Source organism: Mycteria americana, chromosome 1 (genome assembly GCF_035582795.1).
Source record: "Mycteria americana isolate JAX WOST 10 ecotype Jacksonville Zoo and Gardens chromosome 1, USCA_MyAme_1.0, whole genome shotgun sequence".
NCBI lineage: Eukaryota > Metazoa > Chordata > Aves > Ciconiiformes > Ciconiidae > Mycteria > Mycteria americana.
This window is the reverse complement of record NC_134365.1, coordinates 125,504,274-125,521,719: the sequence shown is the minus strand read 5'-3', so window position 1 is coordinate 125,521,719 and position 17,446 is coordinate 125,504,274. Positions and strand designations below refer to the sequence as shown.

The 17,446-nt window shown below is 42.1% G+C and overlaps 1 long non-coding RNA gene across 1 annotated transcript; it reads left to right on the top strand.

Annotated features, from left to right (window-relative positions):
* Window positions 1–1,117: 1,117 nt before the first annotated feature.
* LOC142418274 (uncharacterized) lies at window positions 1,118–16,840 on the top strand. The gene is made up of 3 exons (XR_012778239.1): window positions 1,118–1,229; window positions 14,204–14,292; window positions 16,549–16,840. It is a non-coding gene; the product is annotated as an uncharacterized LOC142418274 (long non-coding RNA).
* The last annotated feature ends 606 nt before the right edge of the window (window positions 16,841–17,446 follow it).

The following is a 17,446-nucleotide window of genomic DNA, read 5'->3' as shown; positions in this document are numbered from 1 at the left end:
ATGCAGGATGGTAAATGTACAAAACAAAGCGGAGTGGAGTGGAAGTGCCAGCATGAGAAAGGACCATGTTTGTCAGAAACAAATTTTTCTAGCGGTCCTGGATATTCCTTTTTTGTTGTTTTTTTTTTTTTCCTTTTTTTCCTTAAACAGTATAGGAAGTGAGAGAAGACGACGACGTCTTTTTTACTGATGTTAAGTTCAGCCTGTGGATGAAAAGCTGGCCCCGGTTTCAGCTTTCACAGCAGGTTTGAGAAGTCTGGATCCCATACTATTAAAAGTGACTGAATCTTGGAAGTTTATCTATCTCAATTTCACATAAATTTGAATAACCCAGAAATTTAACTGAAGTTACAACAAAAATTTACAGAGATCTTGGATTCACGGGTAGTTCTGTTTATAGAGTCCCTTCCAGGCAGATTCCACATTCAAGAAACAGTTTAAGTTGTTCAACTGTCGTTTTGTAAGTATTTTAAAAGAGATTGTCCTCCCCTTTTTCCCTGGATAATAATTGCATTTCCAGTGGAGAGAAGCCCCAGCTGAGGATATGTGGACCCACAAGTAGAGCAGTAGTATTTGAGGGCATTCAGATCTAGATTTTTACCCTGGCTCATATACAGAACTGAGACCTGGATTCAGATCTCAAGCAATCCAGAATTCCTGAGGTGCCCATATTTATGGTTTGGATTTGGGCTGAAGTTCAATTTAACAGAAGCAATAAGTGAACTAAAGCATGGAACTGAATCACTACCAAAATCATCTTATAGTAAGCCATTATTAACTTCTTCAGTGAACAGAGAAAAAAAAAAAAAGTAAACTAGCACTACTTTCCCCCTACTTTTCTCCACCACATTCCAATATTATTCTCTTATAATCTCTCTAAACTTATAGATGACTCAAAAAATAATGTTTGGTAAGCAGAGTCATATGCTTTTCATCAATATTTTATTCTGAAATATAGTGAAGAGTTGGTTGTGTTGCACGATGAAAAATGTCTCTCTCTAAACATCATTTTCTAATGGACTTTTTTATGTCCCATAAAATGTGCTAATTTTTACTTATCCTCTGCTGTCAATGAAACAAACTATTATTTCTTTCCGCAGAACCAAACTCCAAACAAGAATGTCTGGAATATCAAGAGTAATGATGTACAAAGTCCCTTCTGGCCCCAGCTTCTATTGAAAAATAATTGGATGAATTGGTGATGCTTACATTTCATCTAGCCTGCCACTGTGAGTAATTCCATGGTGCCTTCTTGGCCAAAGCTCAGCCATTTAAGCACTCAGTGAAAATCTATTTGGATGGACTTGGTGTAGGAATATGTCAGATAGCAGCAGAGTAAGAATGAGAGCTCTTTGGAATAGCATTGCATACGTTGACACAGCATCTAACGCTCTGCAAACGGCATCCTGATTGTGACTTCGTTTCTGCTGCAGTGTAAATAATAAAAGATGAAGATGCTAACCATAAGAGTAAAGCTGGCCTGGGTACAAATTGTAATGTGACGGGCAAGGAAATTCAGATGGTGGAATAGGCCCTTGTGTGGTGTAAATTATCATGGTACCACGTGATGTCAGTGGAGCTACGATTTACCCAAAGAACTGCCTCTTTGCCTTGCCAAGAAACCACGATATGGGCTGTCACCTCTCAGAACGGATTAATGAACCAGAGCAAAACAGATGCCAGCTTGCCAATGCTCTTATTGGGATCACAATTTGCTACAAATTTTTAATAGGAAACAATTCATAGAAAAATGATTTTTTTTTCCCTTCCAAATCCCTCAAACAGTGATTCTAAAACATGTATGTGATTTTTTTGTCTTTTGGTTCATTTGTTTTGCAGTGACTTTTCCTTCTGTTCCTTTTTCCTGCCTTATTGTTGATGGGTTTTGAAAAGGTTTTTCAGGTGTTCCCAGACTTTTAGATCATCAAAGGAGAAAGAGATCTGGGAGAGGACTGCGAGACAGATGTGCCATAGAGGGAGCCAGGGTGAGATGAGACCAGGGAGCGGGGCCAGCTGGTGCTGCGAGGTGGGGACTCTGGTGGGGTCACTGGTGGGGTTGCTGCCCCGAGCCACTTTGCACAGCCAGCTCTTGTGCTGATTTTTCTCTAGCCTTGGGAGTGCAGGCTGCAACCTGGGAAGGAGAGAGAGAAACATAAACAAGGAGAGAGAAATGGTGGCGATACCAAAGCCAGCACTGGAGCAGCAGTTCCGCAGGCCTCCCCAGTGTGTAATGAAGTGAGAGGGTGAACTTTAGAAGGAGGAGGTGGCCTCTTCCTCCTGCTGCTTTGGAGGTGAAAGTGAAGAACAATGTGTTAAGTGGAACCAGCTCATTGCTTTCTCTTGTCTTCTTGAGCAGGCACTTATTTCCATGTGAATAGTTGCATTTGAACACATCTTTTTTTCTTTTTTTGTAGCTGGAAGTTTGTTTATTTTTTAACAAACCCTCCTGTAATGAAGTATCACATGGTGACACATACATCTGTCAGCCAGCGAACTCGCCCATTAAGGGCCGTGAGGCATGAAGCTTTGCCTGTTCATGCCTAAGGTGTGCATGCATAGGCTGACAGACGCAGACTGTGGTATGTGCTATTGCTTATTCAGGGCAGTCTGGAAAGGTGGTGTCTTGATTTCACTCTGGCAGCAGGGACACTGCTGAGAGGGAAGCAGGAGGATTGGAAAGCTTAAGTGTCGTCTAGAGTGAAGCATTCTCAGACAGCCCCATGACTTCATATGAACTTGTCACACGCCGAGTCATTATTTTGGACAGAAACACAGCCAAGGCGAAGTTGTGGTCTGAGCCCTAGACGCTACTCCAACACACGCAAATAGATATATGAACTTTTCTCTCTACCCAAATAAAGGAATACATAAAAACAAAACACGCATACACACAAATTGTAAGCCCCAATGATTCAGACCGGTTAATGCAGGAACTAGAAGGATCTCAGGTCAGTTTAGGGTGCTCCTCATCGTGAACGTGACTTCAAACAATCTTCCTGTTCTGATAATGAGGAACGTACTTCTAACATAGAAGAGTTCCATATTCCATATAACTTCAAGTGCAACTACAGAATGCACTTGAAGGACAAGATTCCATGTGACTTCAAGTGCAACTACAAATGCAACTACAGGTGCTGCCTTTCAGTAATATACTGGATGCTGTCTGCCTGAGGCTCTGCCCTCTCTTCATAAAGCATCTCTTATTTATTTCCTCTACTTAATTGTGAAAACGCTTCCTGGAAAAGACTTCTTCCCTGCAAGTGATCTATGGACACCTTCCAGATGCTAATCTGGGAGCAGCATGAGGTCTCCCTGAGATCTCATGAGTAGATGGGTATCTGCAAGGGTTTGAGGGACTGGGGATGGTCTTTTCATCAGGAGGGGACAAGACCTTTATCGAAACAGGGCAGCTGCCACAGGCTGACCTCCTTGGTGCTGAGGAGGTGTCCTCCCCGAGGAGGAGAGAGTCCCACTGTTAGAAGACAGGGTGTACAAGGACGTGTAAAAGTAGCAGACAGGTGGCTGAAGTAGTTATTTACTCTTCGTGAGAGCTGTAAAGAAATGGGATAGTGTCTCTTGGCATGGAATGAATAAGGAAGCTGAAAATATGATTTTGGGGTGGAGAAAGAGCTCGCAACAATGACGTTGTAAAAACAAACCCCCTGAAATGTATCATGGTGAAGTTCAGCGCTGCTTTTTGTGAAACTAGAGAGAGCTGATCTTACAAAAACAAGTGCTTGTTGAGGTTGCTGTTGTATGGAACTGGCGTGTGATGTTTTTCTAGCAGCCTCTCTTCACTGTCATCAGAGTGCAATTTCTCTAGAGTCGCTGTGGGATGCAACAGATTTCTTGGAAAAGAAGGCTGTGTTGACACCCACAGGCTAGTAATGTTTTCACAAGAAGGAACATGACTTTACATTTGACTCTCTTGAAAAGAGATTAGCAACACTGTGATTTATAAGAATTGCCAGGGTTTGAGGTTGTTTTTTCCCCCTCTCTCTGAATCTAAGCTCCAGCAGGTAGGTGTTAAGTGAGTGAAGCATTTCTGGCAAGATTTATGTGCCCATACAGTAGAATGGGAGTGAAATCTGACAGTCTAAAGGAGGGGGAGCAACTGACAAATAGAGGGGGTGGAAAAGGCAGATTGGCTTGGATTTTTTCTTTCCTGTTCCTTCGCAGTCAAAATCCTTTGAGATTCTTCACTCTTGGGTTGAAAATTTCGTTTGCACAGACACTTCCCTTCCCTGTCCTTTTGTTCTAGCAGCAAACATGGGTCCACAGCATGTATGTGGAAAGCATTTTCCCTAGAAATGAGATCTCTTCAATGACGAAGTTGTCCTAGAAGAAAGAGGCCCTTTCTCACTGTGGAGTCTCACAGTTAAGTAAACAGTACTAGAAAAAAGTGCGTCCTCATACAGTAGGGTATTCCAGCCTAAATAGCAACCAAAGCCTTTGCTTTACAGAAAGATGTATACTATCCTGTTTGGTTGTTTTGATCAAATGGGTGCTTGCAGCCATGCTGGACAGCACATGATTGCTCCTGTAGGACCGTGGTGGTTAGCAGTTCCAGGACTTCTTGGCTGTTAGATGGGAAGCAACCTATAGTTTGTAAGATGCCCAGCATAAGCTGAGGAACAGAAGCTCAAGACTTGATGAATAACAGATTACAAAACCAAAATGAGTGGGAATATTTCCATTAGCCCCATGATTCCTACTAAGCAATACGATAGGAATACAAAATAGGGATATAGTTCAGATGATAATGTCATTCCTCTTACTGCACAAAGGCACATTTTCAAAGAGACAGAAATATAGATGCAGAGTAAACTACTGAACATATATCTAAATACCAGAATTTGATCTTAAGTAAATATCTCAAGCCACTTCTGAAAGACATTCATCCTGAGCCATAGGTGGAAAATAAAGAAAAAAAGCCATACTTGCTAATTGAGTCTTGCTTCTTTAGCCCATGAAAAAACATAGACAGATGGGTAATGAAGAAGGTTTTATCTGTAGCAAAATCCAAATGTGCAATTGTGCCTATGTTCTAACAAATTTGGAGTGTCCATCAACCACAGAAACCCATCACCCCACTCAACAGAAATTTGATAAATATGAGGCACTTCAGAGGAAACACTTTGATTGATGTGGTCTTTTTTCTGATGGAGATACACCACAAAGAAATTTCCCACCAGTCCTAAGAAAAACACTGCACGTTGACTACAGCCCATGTGTTTGTAAGGCAAATGGAGTGACCTGCTGCTTGGCACTACTGTTGGTAAACACAGTAAGTACAACTGATCTGGAATCTTTTTTAATTCTCCTGTTCTGTGAAAACTTTCAAGATTTTAAAAACATCCTGCTCCTCAGTGGGAACAACCTGAGACCTTTTGAAGTTTCTCAGGAAAATGAGAAAGAGAAAAAACCTGGTGGGTTTCCTGAATGTAACTTAAACCCAGTCGCCTAGGGGTTAAGCACTGACATGAAATGGAGAAGCTATCAGGACCAAGTCCCTGTGCCACTGACCGGCACTTAATAAAACAACATCAATGAGAGGCCATGAACTTGCTCCATCCTAAGAGATGATGGCTGTTATGGCACCGTGTAGGATAGGGGAACCAGACTCAGGTCCCTATTTTGCCAAAAAGCCCAGTTTTGCTATGTCAGTGACCTAACCGCTAGTGTCTTGGCTAAGCTGAGCTGTTCTCTTTCTTTGGATGCAAGCAATTTTTCTGATGAAAGCCTAAGCAAAACTGGTGTGTTTCTAAAAAAGATTTATGTTTTAACAAATCAACATCTTTCAACCAAAAAAGTGTGTATCACTGGAAAATTCCCAGCTAGCTCTACTGATGAGTAAAGTTTTGCTTTACAGATGGAGTTAATAATAGTTTATAAGCTAAAGTGAAAAGGATTTTGGGTGAGCTTCCTAAAGAGGAAGTGAGTCAGTGTCTCGGCAGGAAAGTGTTCCAGATAGGCAGGGTTGGAAAAGTTACAAAACAACCCCCAGCTGCGTGGAGTCACAGGGAGTGGACAAGGGATTATTGCATCCCAGATTGCAGAAAGCCAGTAATTAGTAGGGGGTCTTGCATACCCCTCAGCCCATGTGTCTTAAGGCATGGTCTTCTCCCACCTCACAAGCTCAGAGCAGCTAAACTGAGTCATCCCAGGGAAGGCGTAATAGCTAAGGAAGAAGCAGGTGTTGCAGATGGGTGGGTGATTCAGTGCATGGTGTTATTCCTACTGAGTCAACGCTGAAGCAGTTTGTAAGCAGGAAGTTGGGGACACTGTGTGGCTAGAAGATCTGCTTTCTAAATCCAGTGACATTGAAGGAGTCTGTGGTTCCCTCAGTACGCTTTCCATAGGCTGGGTTGCCTTCAGTCGTTCTTGGGCACAGCATTTTCAAAAGCAAAAGCTACGGAGGCATTTTTAAGATGACTTTCGGTGGGATTTACAATCCTGAGAGTCCAGGTCATTTTTGATCATGGACTGGTGTTTCCACATTCGGAAGTCATTTATGGAAAACAGAAGCCCTGTATTCTTGTGACTGACTTCACAGCCCTCCCACTGGTTCCCAGGGGCTCTGGGTTGGGCCTTTACATGAAATTCTTCTTAGCAAGAGCTATGTATTTTTTGTACTCTGCAGGGCACCAGGAATGGTGCTGGCACTCATCAGATGTACTTAATGACCATGAAAAGCAAGTTCTCCATGGCCATCATGTTCTTTGAGGTGCCAATGTTGTCTACAGAAGAAAGGTGGAGCTGCTGCATCTCCTCTGACTTGCTTAATTCGTTGCAAAAATAGGAACAAATTTTAGAGAACATGTCCTGTAATATCCATTACCAATTATGTGATTACAAGGCCCATATTACTTGCCTTCTGCTGTTCCAAAGCTCTCTAGTAATTTGACTTTTCAGAGCAGAGACGATCTTTCACTTCCTCTCTGTATGTGTGTACACACACAAACACAGGACAAAAATGCATACATTGTACAGCACAGAGGAAGAGGTTTAGACCTTAGAAGTCATTGCTGTTTCCCCTGTGCTTTTTGCATTTGGGTGGCTCTTTCCTCTTGCTGGAAGCATTATGGGTTTGGAAGGTGGGTTATTTTTCCTTCCATTCTTCAGTAATTCAGCACTCAGATCCTCTTCCTTTTCTTTTTATTCCATTACTTTTCCACTTGGTCCTTTAAAATTTCATAGCATCTTTCCCTCCAGTAAATAAGAGGGAAAACGACAATATCATTTCTGAATCCTGTGAGAAGAGCCACAGGCTTTGGTCCATATGGTGCCTGGGAGGATGACAGATACTTCCGTGCATCTCTGCAACGTGATGAAATGGTCCTAAGATTTGGGTTGGCAGAGGTGGCCTTCCAATTTCTGGTGCAGAGAGCAATTTCTGGGGAGACCACACTTTCGGGGGACTCACACTTAACTTTGAGTGGGTAACCAACCATTCCCTCCAGGCTGAGGAAAATGAACTGGGTGGCTTTCCTTAACTCATGCTTGACATTTGCACTTACTGTTTTCCACCCATTTTATTGAGCATTGCTCTTGGGTTTTATTGGCTGAGCTTTTCATCCATTTCTCCTCTGCCACCTCTTCTCCCTTCACTGGGGATCTGTGTGCCCACACTAGCTCAGTGGAGTAAGATTCAGAGAGCAGATTGCAGATGGGCTTCATTTCTGAAGTGCAGTAATGACATACACTTATTGGTTTGTGTTTTGTTTTTTGTTTTGGTTTTTTTTTTTAAAATAGCTATTTTTGCTCTTAAAGGATTTAATTTTGTTTTTAATAAGAACAAAATCATCCAAACTGTTATTTGGGGAAAACTCTCATCGCAAGATAAGAGGGGAAATCTTGATGTTATGTTTCTTTTAAAAATTATATAGTTTTTAAAAACCATACAGTTTCTGAAGTTGAAATGCTATAATCTCCACTGTTTAAGTACTGACCTGAATGAATTTGCCTCACTACCTTTCTGCTTTCTCTTTGTATGGGTGATTTGCTCAGCATCACAGAGAAAGTCTGTGCCAAAGCCTGAAACGGAACCGATTCCTCCCGAATGCTGGGCTGGTGCTTTGGCCACAGCACCATCCATCTGCTAAATCACAAACAGCAGCCACATCCAAGGCCAGCTGGGTCCCCACAGGATAAAAATGAGAGTTATGAGAGCAGCTAGAAACAAGAGGCCATCAGGATCCAGAACCTTCCCACTATGGCCTCTTCCTCTTGCTTCATCATTTGTATCACAGCCTTTCTTTCTTAAATAAGGATAGACCACATTTTGATTTGTAGAGAGGAACTGAAGCAAAATCCACCATATTAAACAGGAATTAAGTTCAGTTACATCTTCCCCATCTCTTTATGAGATGCAAGTCAAACCTCAGATGGGATGCCATCTCCTGCACTCCTTGACCTCTTTCTAAACAAATCCAGAGTTGAATGACATGGCTTGAATTCATCTGAGTTACTATTCACAGAATAAAGTGAAGAGTAACAGCATGTATCAATTAATTTTTCCTCATCCACGTCCCAGCACTGTATTTTCACAGTGAAACCTATGAATACAATCTCTGCTTTCACAAAACTGCTCTATCGTAAAAGTATTCCACAACTGCTTCCTATTGGGTTTAGCCCCAGTTTCTTTACTGAACACCTTTACTAACCAGGCATGGTGAGCAGAGCTGCAACTGAGAATTAGACAGGAAAGTAAACTCTAATGAAGTGCTAAATCATTGTTTTCAATACCTGTAGAAAGCTCCCTATCCTCCTTGTTTTGCTTATAATATCAATAGTTGTGTACATCTTTTTAATATAGGTCAGGAATGAAAAGATTCAGAAAAAAAAGTAGTCTTTACTATTATTTTTCACTATATACAAGTCTTGACAACCTGCTTTCTGATGGCCTAGCTTACAAGCCCTTTGCACCACTGGAAACAGTCCTGGAGAGCTGGAAGAAAGCAATTAAGGCACTGATTAAAAAAATACAGAAGAACTAGGTTGATCGTTACTGTAATTTTTACTTTGAACCACAGTGAGACAAACAGTAAACAAAAGCCCTACGAGCACTCTGAGTCCATAGCAAAAAAATTATAAAAATTGTTGTTCACAGGGCAGGGAGCAGCTTTAGGTTTTGGATCTGTAATGTCCAGCACAGTGGGGCTCTGACCCTGATCTGCAGCTCCTCAGTGCTGTGACAATGTACATATAAAAACCTATCTCCTAAACAGGTAACTGTGTCAGGACTGGTGAGAAAGAAATGACCTCAAAAGCAGGCTCTCTCCCTTGTTCCCATCCCCAGAGCTTTGGTCTGTAACCTTTGCCTTTTACCTGGATTCCTCATGGAGGTTCAAAGAAATGTTTTGTGTTTCCCACGCCCTAAAGCAGCTCCTCGTGGACAGCACAGGGAAGTTGTGCTACAGATTTCCAGGGCAGAGGTTTGGCCGTTGGGATAGCCTCAGCAATAGACACCCATATTTTGGACAGCTGGACTGAGCCAGACTCCAAGACCTTTTCCGGAGTGCTGTTTCTGCTCTGGGATCCTCCTCAAAATGAACGTGACCAACCAGAGAGAGTTCAAGGAGGGTGTGCAAAAAGCCTTGGTTACGTGGAAAAATATGCTTCACAAAGACAGAGTTGAAGCTCCATTTGTTTAGCTGACTGATGAAGTCAGCAGATGGCTTGCTCGTAGTTTATTAGCTCTTATGTAAAGAGAAGGTATTTGATACTGAAAGGTGATGTAAGCAAGGCTGGACTTTTTTTTTCTCGAGGAATATTTTTACTTTAAACAGAAGTTACTTGGCTCAAGAGAGTTCATTCACATAAGAGGGAACAGTAATTCCCTTAGGGGTATTAAGGGATTGAGTGGATGAAATACTGCAGAAGTTATGCAGGAGGTTAGAGTAGATGATCCTGATGGTAACTCCTGGCCTTGAAACTTGACTGTTTCATAAAACTTCTGGTGGAGGGATCATAACAGAATGTAGCACGGGATTTCAGAGATGCTTATAAAATCCTACCTCAGCATTCACTGAACGTGTCTGGAAGAAGTACTATGCTGTCCCACGCATTCAGATTTGGCTCAAGAATGTTAAACTGAGCATAAAGCTAAATGACAACGTAGTGGAGAATAGGAGGGATGGCTGGTGATGTGGCACATGTATTTAGGATCTTTACAAGCGATTGTGAACAGAAGATAAACAACACACTTAATCACAGTGTGCCACACTCAGAGAGAAGGCAAATGTCATTGCAGAATGACATGTCAACTGACGGCAGAAAATAACCCTCTTGTACTACTTTCAAAGGTTACTTCAAAGCTTGCAGTTAGAATGTTATCAGGACCTCGGGTTTCAATATTTGTGTTAAGCCATGTTGTTCAAAAAACATTTTTAGGGTGGAGTTTGAGCAGGTTTTTGAAGATCGGTACAGGAGGTAGTCACCTGTGGTAGGAGTGTGGTGATTCAAGAGATCTTTTCCCATTCCGTACCTCTATAACGTAATAATTGGATAAAAAGGTTTGTTATGCAAGGGGGCAGGGAGCAGACACAAAGATGTGCCAAAATCCAAGCTTTTACAGGAGTTGTAGCTAATCTCTGTTCCTGTCTTCTCCGCGTCTGTGCAAATTTGAGTTACAACTTGTACACTGAGCAGCACTGTGATTTCACAGCACGCCCTAGTTGGAAGGAGCTCAGAAGGACCCATCAGCAGGGCAATGCCGTCACCCTGTTGTGCCTGCTGGCTACCCACCGAACATCGTATTGATCCTTCTCACTGTCCCCAGATCACTGTAACACGCTTGCACTGACATATCATAGAATCACAGAATAGTTTGGGTTGGAAGGCACCCTGTTTCAGAGGGATTGCTAGTGGTCCACGGTCATGTCACTGACTAGTACTACTGCTGCCAGGCCTTTAATCAATTGAAAAATAAAACCCCATGCATTAAGAGAGAACAACATTTTAAATGAAGTCTCAGAATACTGCACTAAGTATTTTCCACAACTGCCAGAGTTATGAAATTTCTGCTTTGTAGGAAACCTGAAAGTCTGTTTGTTTGAAATGTAAACAGTTTCAAATGGCAAAATTCCCTTCAGTTTTCAGCCAGCTCAACAGGGCAACAGCACTGGCTCAGAGAAAGGGGAAGGCATGTCACCTTGAGAAGTGAGACTGACCTTATGCTACTCTCTCTCTCTCACTGGCATTTTCTTATCTAGACCCGAGGATTTTTGCAAGTGAAGGAGAGACAGGTCTTTACGGCAATGTCTCAGTTCCCCAGTTCTGTATTCGTAAGGCCATGTGCTGTCCAGTGGCTGCATGCAGTATTTCCCTCATCCCAGCAGAAGAGACAACATTCAGGATCTTGCCAGTTCGTTTCCAGGAGGATGCTGGTTTGATGCTGATACTGAGAGACAAACATTTATTTGGGGCAATCCTGTTTATTTATCCTGTGTTGTTTTTCTTCCTGGACCAGTGGGAACAAACAACAAACTCATTTCCTTGTTGGGAAATGGTGGTTGGACTTTTTAGTAAGTTCTCTGTCCAAAAGAAGTTTTGGGTCCTGGTTTCTACCCAGGGCCACGCTCTTTTTTGCTGTATGATTGTTTTCTCCTTACTTTTGCTCTCTGACTGATTTTTAATAGAGCTGCAGCCAAGCAGCACTCCGATGTCTTGATCTGCAACTTATCTCCAAGGAAATCCCTAGGGGCACATCTCAAGACGTGGTCAGTGGCTTGGGGATGGTTTTGATTGTGTCAGCCAACATTAAACAGGAGGGATGCTGGGGGTGCAAAGAAAGAAAATTGTTTCTTTATTGAATGTCGGGTGCTTAGTCCACCATCAGCTTTTACCAAGTCTGTGATTTATAGCAGTTACTACCAGCATCTCTTGGTGCATAATGTTTACATACGGCCTACCCTTTGCCCAGCTTCTATGTACTTTTCAGTTACAAAGGCTATTGGTCAAAATGGTCAAAGGTACTATTGCCATAAAACATCAGATACTTTATACTAGAAAGTTGTGATGCTCTTCAGTTTAGACAGAGGCACACATGCCTGCACAGGCAAAGGAAAGGGCTAACGTTTTTTTAAATGTAAAGCCTGTATTATTCAAGAACTGAAGAGAAAAAAGTCCAGCAAAATAACAGTTACTGTGTAAATAGAGTTGGGAGGAAAAAAAACGCCATCTTGAAAAACCGTGATGTTTACATGGCACCTTTTGGAAAAGTTTTGTGCCGTTTCCAGGTAGTTTTAGTTGTAACAGGACACCTGGTTGTTAAACAGTATGGCTGGAAGACGCTTGCAAGGTAGAAAGATCACAGATTATGGCTTTGGCTACCATTCAGCATATGAAATCAAGGAGAGGAGGAATTTAACAAGTGCAAGAGTGTTGTCAAAGCTATTACCAAGCAGTGGTTGCACTAGCGTTGGGAGAACCGGTTGCACTGCTGCAGCCATGGCACTCGGTTTTGCTACGTGCATAGTCCCTGCAGCGGTCCCTTGATGAGAGCAGAAGTGACTGCTTGTGCTTGGCTGTCCAGAGCCCATCAGCACAGCAGCAGTGGGAACGGGCACTGGAAGAAGCGGTATGTCTGTGGGTGAGCAGGGTGTTACAAACACTCAAAGGATTTTTGATTTAAGGGCTGCAGTGCCTCAGTGCTTTAGGGAGTGGATTTGGCTGTAGACAGAAAAAGTAGCAAAAGAAGAGCTGAGAAAGTGCAAACCAGAATTTTTCAAAAACACTGTTTTACCTCGCCTTTGTTAAAAATTCAAACAAATACCCACCAGCTGAAAAAGTATATTGAATAATTGGACTTCAGATACTGTGCCAACAAAACACACATGGGCCGTGGTGATAAAACGTTTTCTCCCAGTGGAACAAATCACTTATCAGGCTATGATACAAAGTAAGGAAACATTTCAGTACAAGTGAACTTTAGCTTCACAATAGCTGCAATAAGGGAACGCTGACTTTCAGCTGCCTTATTTGGAGGAGAACTATCCAGACCTACCCACAGCCTTTACTTATCTGCTATTGTGTAATTTTTAATGTCATATTTGCTTATACGTGCCCCATAATGACTATTTTCCACTAGAGACATGTACAGCTACTATTTTGCAGCCTCACATGTTTCCTTCAAAATTTCTTCTCCCTCTTTTCTCAGCCACTTTGTCTCTCACTTTCTTTTCATATCTTGGCCATTTCCTCTCTTTCATTCATTTTCGTATTATTTCTTCCCTTTCTTTTGTCTCTTTCTTTCCTTTCTCATCTTTCATATTGCGAGGCTGACACAAAGCCCATAGACCGTCATTTTCTCTTTTAGCCCCTATTTCCTCCTTGATAATGTTTTCATCAAACACTTCAGAAGAGAGAGAAAAATTTGGAAAAGCTTTTTCATTTATTCTGAGATATTTATTCTTCTTCATGTCCTTTCTCCACCCGATGAGACTAGCCGCTTGCCCAGGAGAGGTTATTAGAGCCGCATCTGTACTGTGGTTTGGGGTGCCAGGGACTGGAACAAGACACAGGGCTGGGATGTAGAGTAGTAGTCAACAATGGCGCCTACATTTTTCATTATCCTAGTATGAAAAGAAAGCTGAGATTCCCCTAAGAATCACAGTTAAGCTGCCTTGAAAAGTGTTACAAAAAAAGAAGCGTGTAACAGTGGCGTAACAGGGAGGGAAGGAGAGGTGTGGAGAAGTGCTGCGTCAAACTCCCGTGCCACCATCAGTGGAGCTGGACTGTGGCCCCGGACTTGGTGCCCCGACCATCGCTGGTGCAGGGGTGTCCGAGCTGCCGGTGAGCCCAAGGGCCGGGCAGGCTGGGCAGGGATGGCCACGCTGCCCATGCGCAAGCCAAGCCTGCCTCGAAGGCATCTTGCTGCGGGTGCCAGCTGACCTGCCCCATCGCTTACTCTCCTTTCTGTCTCGCTGTGAGGTTGAGGCATTTATTCGCAGTGCGTTATTGCAAGAACTGTTTCTAGCAGCTGTTTCTGCCTATTGCTGATGACGCATTTTTTTTCTCCAGCACAGATAGTCCTAAAATATGGATATTTAAGTCTCTTGAAAGTGAAAAAAAATGAAAAGAAAAACAAAACAGCCCCCCAAGCCCAGCAGGTGATACCATACTGGCATTATTTAGAGCCTTTCCTCACTTTTAATCTGGGTTTTGTTTGTTTGTTTGTTTGTTTTTACAAATACTGGAGAAATGAAGGGAATCTCCAAATTCCACCTGAGGAGGACGTGCTTTTGATGTTCAACACATGTTTGGAAGACATCCATGACTTAACAGGAGGTAAAGCGATCCCAAATGCACCATCCTGCACGCGTATTAAAGAGACGAGGGGACACTACCTAGCCTAAGCCAAGACTGTTGCAGTTCTCTTCTTTCCTCTCTTTAGCAAAGAAAAAGGGTAATAAGGTACCAGGCTACTCCTCCTTGTCAGAAGCAGCAAGCAGTGCCGTGTATGACCTTTTGTTACTTTGACATGCTACTTTATAAGCCGGTAGCTTTAAGAAATGCAAGGCAGAAAAGTTTAATCTCCTGGAACGTGATGTAAAGTCATTTAATTATTTTTAAGACATTCTTTGAGAATGACTGGATCGCTGCTTAAGGTGGGGCGTGTGCGTGTGAGTAAAGGTTTGCACTTAACCAAAAAAGGCCTCCCGGGTGTCCCGGAGCTGTTAAAGCAGGCTGTTTCCTGGGCTGGCCTGTAAACTCGGGGCACTTGGAGATCCTGGATGCTTTCCAGCCAGGCTGCCAATTTTCAGACGAGCCCGCGTAATTCTCAGGCTCACCCACTCCTACCCACGAGCTGAAGTTTCTATTCCCCTGACAGCACAGTGCTTTTCTTTGGCTATGCTCCCACCAAGCACCCACAGCACAACTCCAGCCCTGCCACTGCAAAAGATACAGGCTCCTGAATATTAGGGATGGGTGAGAGCTGGATTTTTTTTGGTCTACAGGGAAAGCAATGGGTTTGAAAAATTCTTCTTTCTCAGAATGGAACAAAGGCACTCCATTTTTCTCCCAAATTTCCTATGAGAAAAAACACCTGTAAAAAAACCTTTTTGAACTGCTCTCAATATTTCATTTTGATAAAAATGCAATGTCTCATTCTTACTCCACCTTGAAAAATATTTTTTTTTCATGTACTGTAAAATAAAAGTCAGACCCTGGTAAACTGTTTTTTCAAACTGAAAAACTGAAACATTTGCTTCCAGAAAGTTCAGGTGAGACCTTCTTGGAAGACTTTCTCTAAAAATTTGTTTTTCAAAATGAGTTCTCTTTGAATTTGCCCCACTTAGATAAAAACTTTTGTTTTTAACAAATTAGCATTTTTTTTTCTGGTGGGAAAGAAGTTACCATGGAAGATTTCCATGCAGCTCTGTAGTGGGCTGGCCCGTGGAGATACTATGGATGATTTACCAACCAGTGGTAGGAAAGAGAAGTGTTTGGACCAAAACTTGAACTAGTGTGTCCCTCGGCCTTCTCCGCTCCTGATGATGTACCTGCTTCTGCTCCCCATCTCCTAGCACAAGCCTGCCCTGCCACTCCCCTAACTTCTAATATAGGCACAACTGGAGATCAGAGAATAAGGGCTTCAACTGTTGCAAGAAGCTGAAAAGCTATTCTAATCGAGTATATAGACCTCCACAGCAATGTAGTAAGATCTAATTCTGCTCTACAGTGGCTATGAGATTCAGTGCTCTTCTCCCTTGTTATTACATTTTGCTCTAGAAGTAGTATTGTCTCCAAGGACTGGATCCAAAGATCGTTGAAGCCAACTGAGAAAATCCCTTAGGCTGAATTTTCCTGTAATTTTGAAAATCCTGACATTTATCATTTTTTTAATTTCAAAGGAGGAAAAACTACTAGCTTGCTTATCCTCTTTTCTTTACCAATGCCAGTTGTGGTAGTACTGGGTTTTGAACTGAGCTCTAAACCTAAATTACAGCAGTAGAGCTGTAAAAAAGCTGTTCTAATTCTGGGAATACAAACAGTCAGTTGTCTTTCAAAGTCTCAGCCAGAATAAAATGCCTAACCTGCACATCTTTTAAAACCAACTCCTCTGCTCTTCTTATCACCACCTCCTCCAACCTCTAGTCCTAAGAGTAAGCTTCATCGCTTTCCTCCTTATACAAAACCTGACCTAAAAGAGAAACAAAGCAGGGTTGCAAGAGTAGAGATGTTTCTCCTCCTGTGCTGGGTGGAAGAGTACGTAGTGCTGCTTTGTTAGTGAGAGAAAGGTTTTCCATCCGTTCTCAGCCAAGGGACTGCGTTCACATTTCAGCTGACCAGACAGGGCTCTCAAAGAGTTTCTGTGGCAATGGATGAAAATATTTGTATCTGGATTTGTCTTCTGCTGTATTTGTCAACACCAGTAAAGGTCAATGTTTTTCCTTGGTCAGGGAAAGATGTTGTCTAGCTTTACAGCAGCATGGAAGCTGAAAGAAGAAAGGCAAGCAGAAGTTTTGGCAAGTGGTAGATCCTCCAGGATCCAGGAACCATTAACCTATTAAATGAAATTTTTTCTTTTTCTGTCCCCAGGACACTTCAGTCATTCCCGTAAGCGCGGATTCTTCCAAGCAACTCAGAGAAAGCCGAGTCTTGCTGTCAAAGGAGCGCGTTCGCAAAGCTCCTCAAAACGTCCGTGTTCATCTCTTCAAGCAGACACTACAGAGAGAAAGCAATAGCCTCATCAAGCCATAATATGGAGAAAAAAAAAGAGATGAACTACAATAATTCTCTTTTCCTCTTGCTAGCCCCAGAATTTAATTTCTGGCTTTTAGACTCCACTGAAGTCTAAATATAGCAACATGGCATTGAAAGAGAGCCTTTCTAAATTTTAGGGAATCTCTAGTCTTGTGTTTAAAGTCTAAAGGAAATAAAATGCCTATTCTGCATATCTTCAAAATAAATCAACAACCAAGCACGATTCCTATCCTAGTGTTGTTGGAATGAGAAGCTAGATTCATAAAATGTTACACTATGGAAATCTAGAGTAAGAGCGCATTAAATCTGAGTCTTGCCCAGTACATGGATATTTTCCTGTCAGATCCCTGTCTCTGCAACATCTTTTTTACAGTATTTTGTTCAAATGTATCTCCCCTACATTTTTTAACTAGAAAATTAATACATGCAAGACCCAGACTGCTTGATTCTGGCAGCAAGAAGCAGTAGACATTTAAAAATGCATTTATCATTTCAAGGAAGCCATTCCAGGTTGCTTTTTCAGAGCGTGATTGAAATTAAATTTGAAAATGTAGAACAGTAAAATAAGAGGAAGATGGAGACATGACTACCTGTAGGCTCTCAGATTTGTTCAAGGGGATCAGGAGACTCGACAGTATGTAAGAGTAATTTCTACTAAGAGTAGTTTCAAATAAAAATTCTTGGTTTTCCTCAACTAATGGAGAAAAAAGTTGTCAAATGGCACATTTTAGGG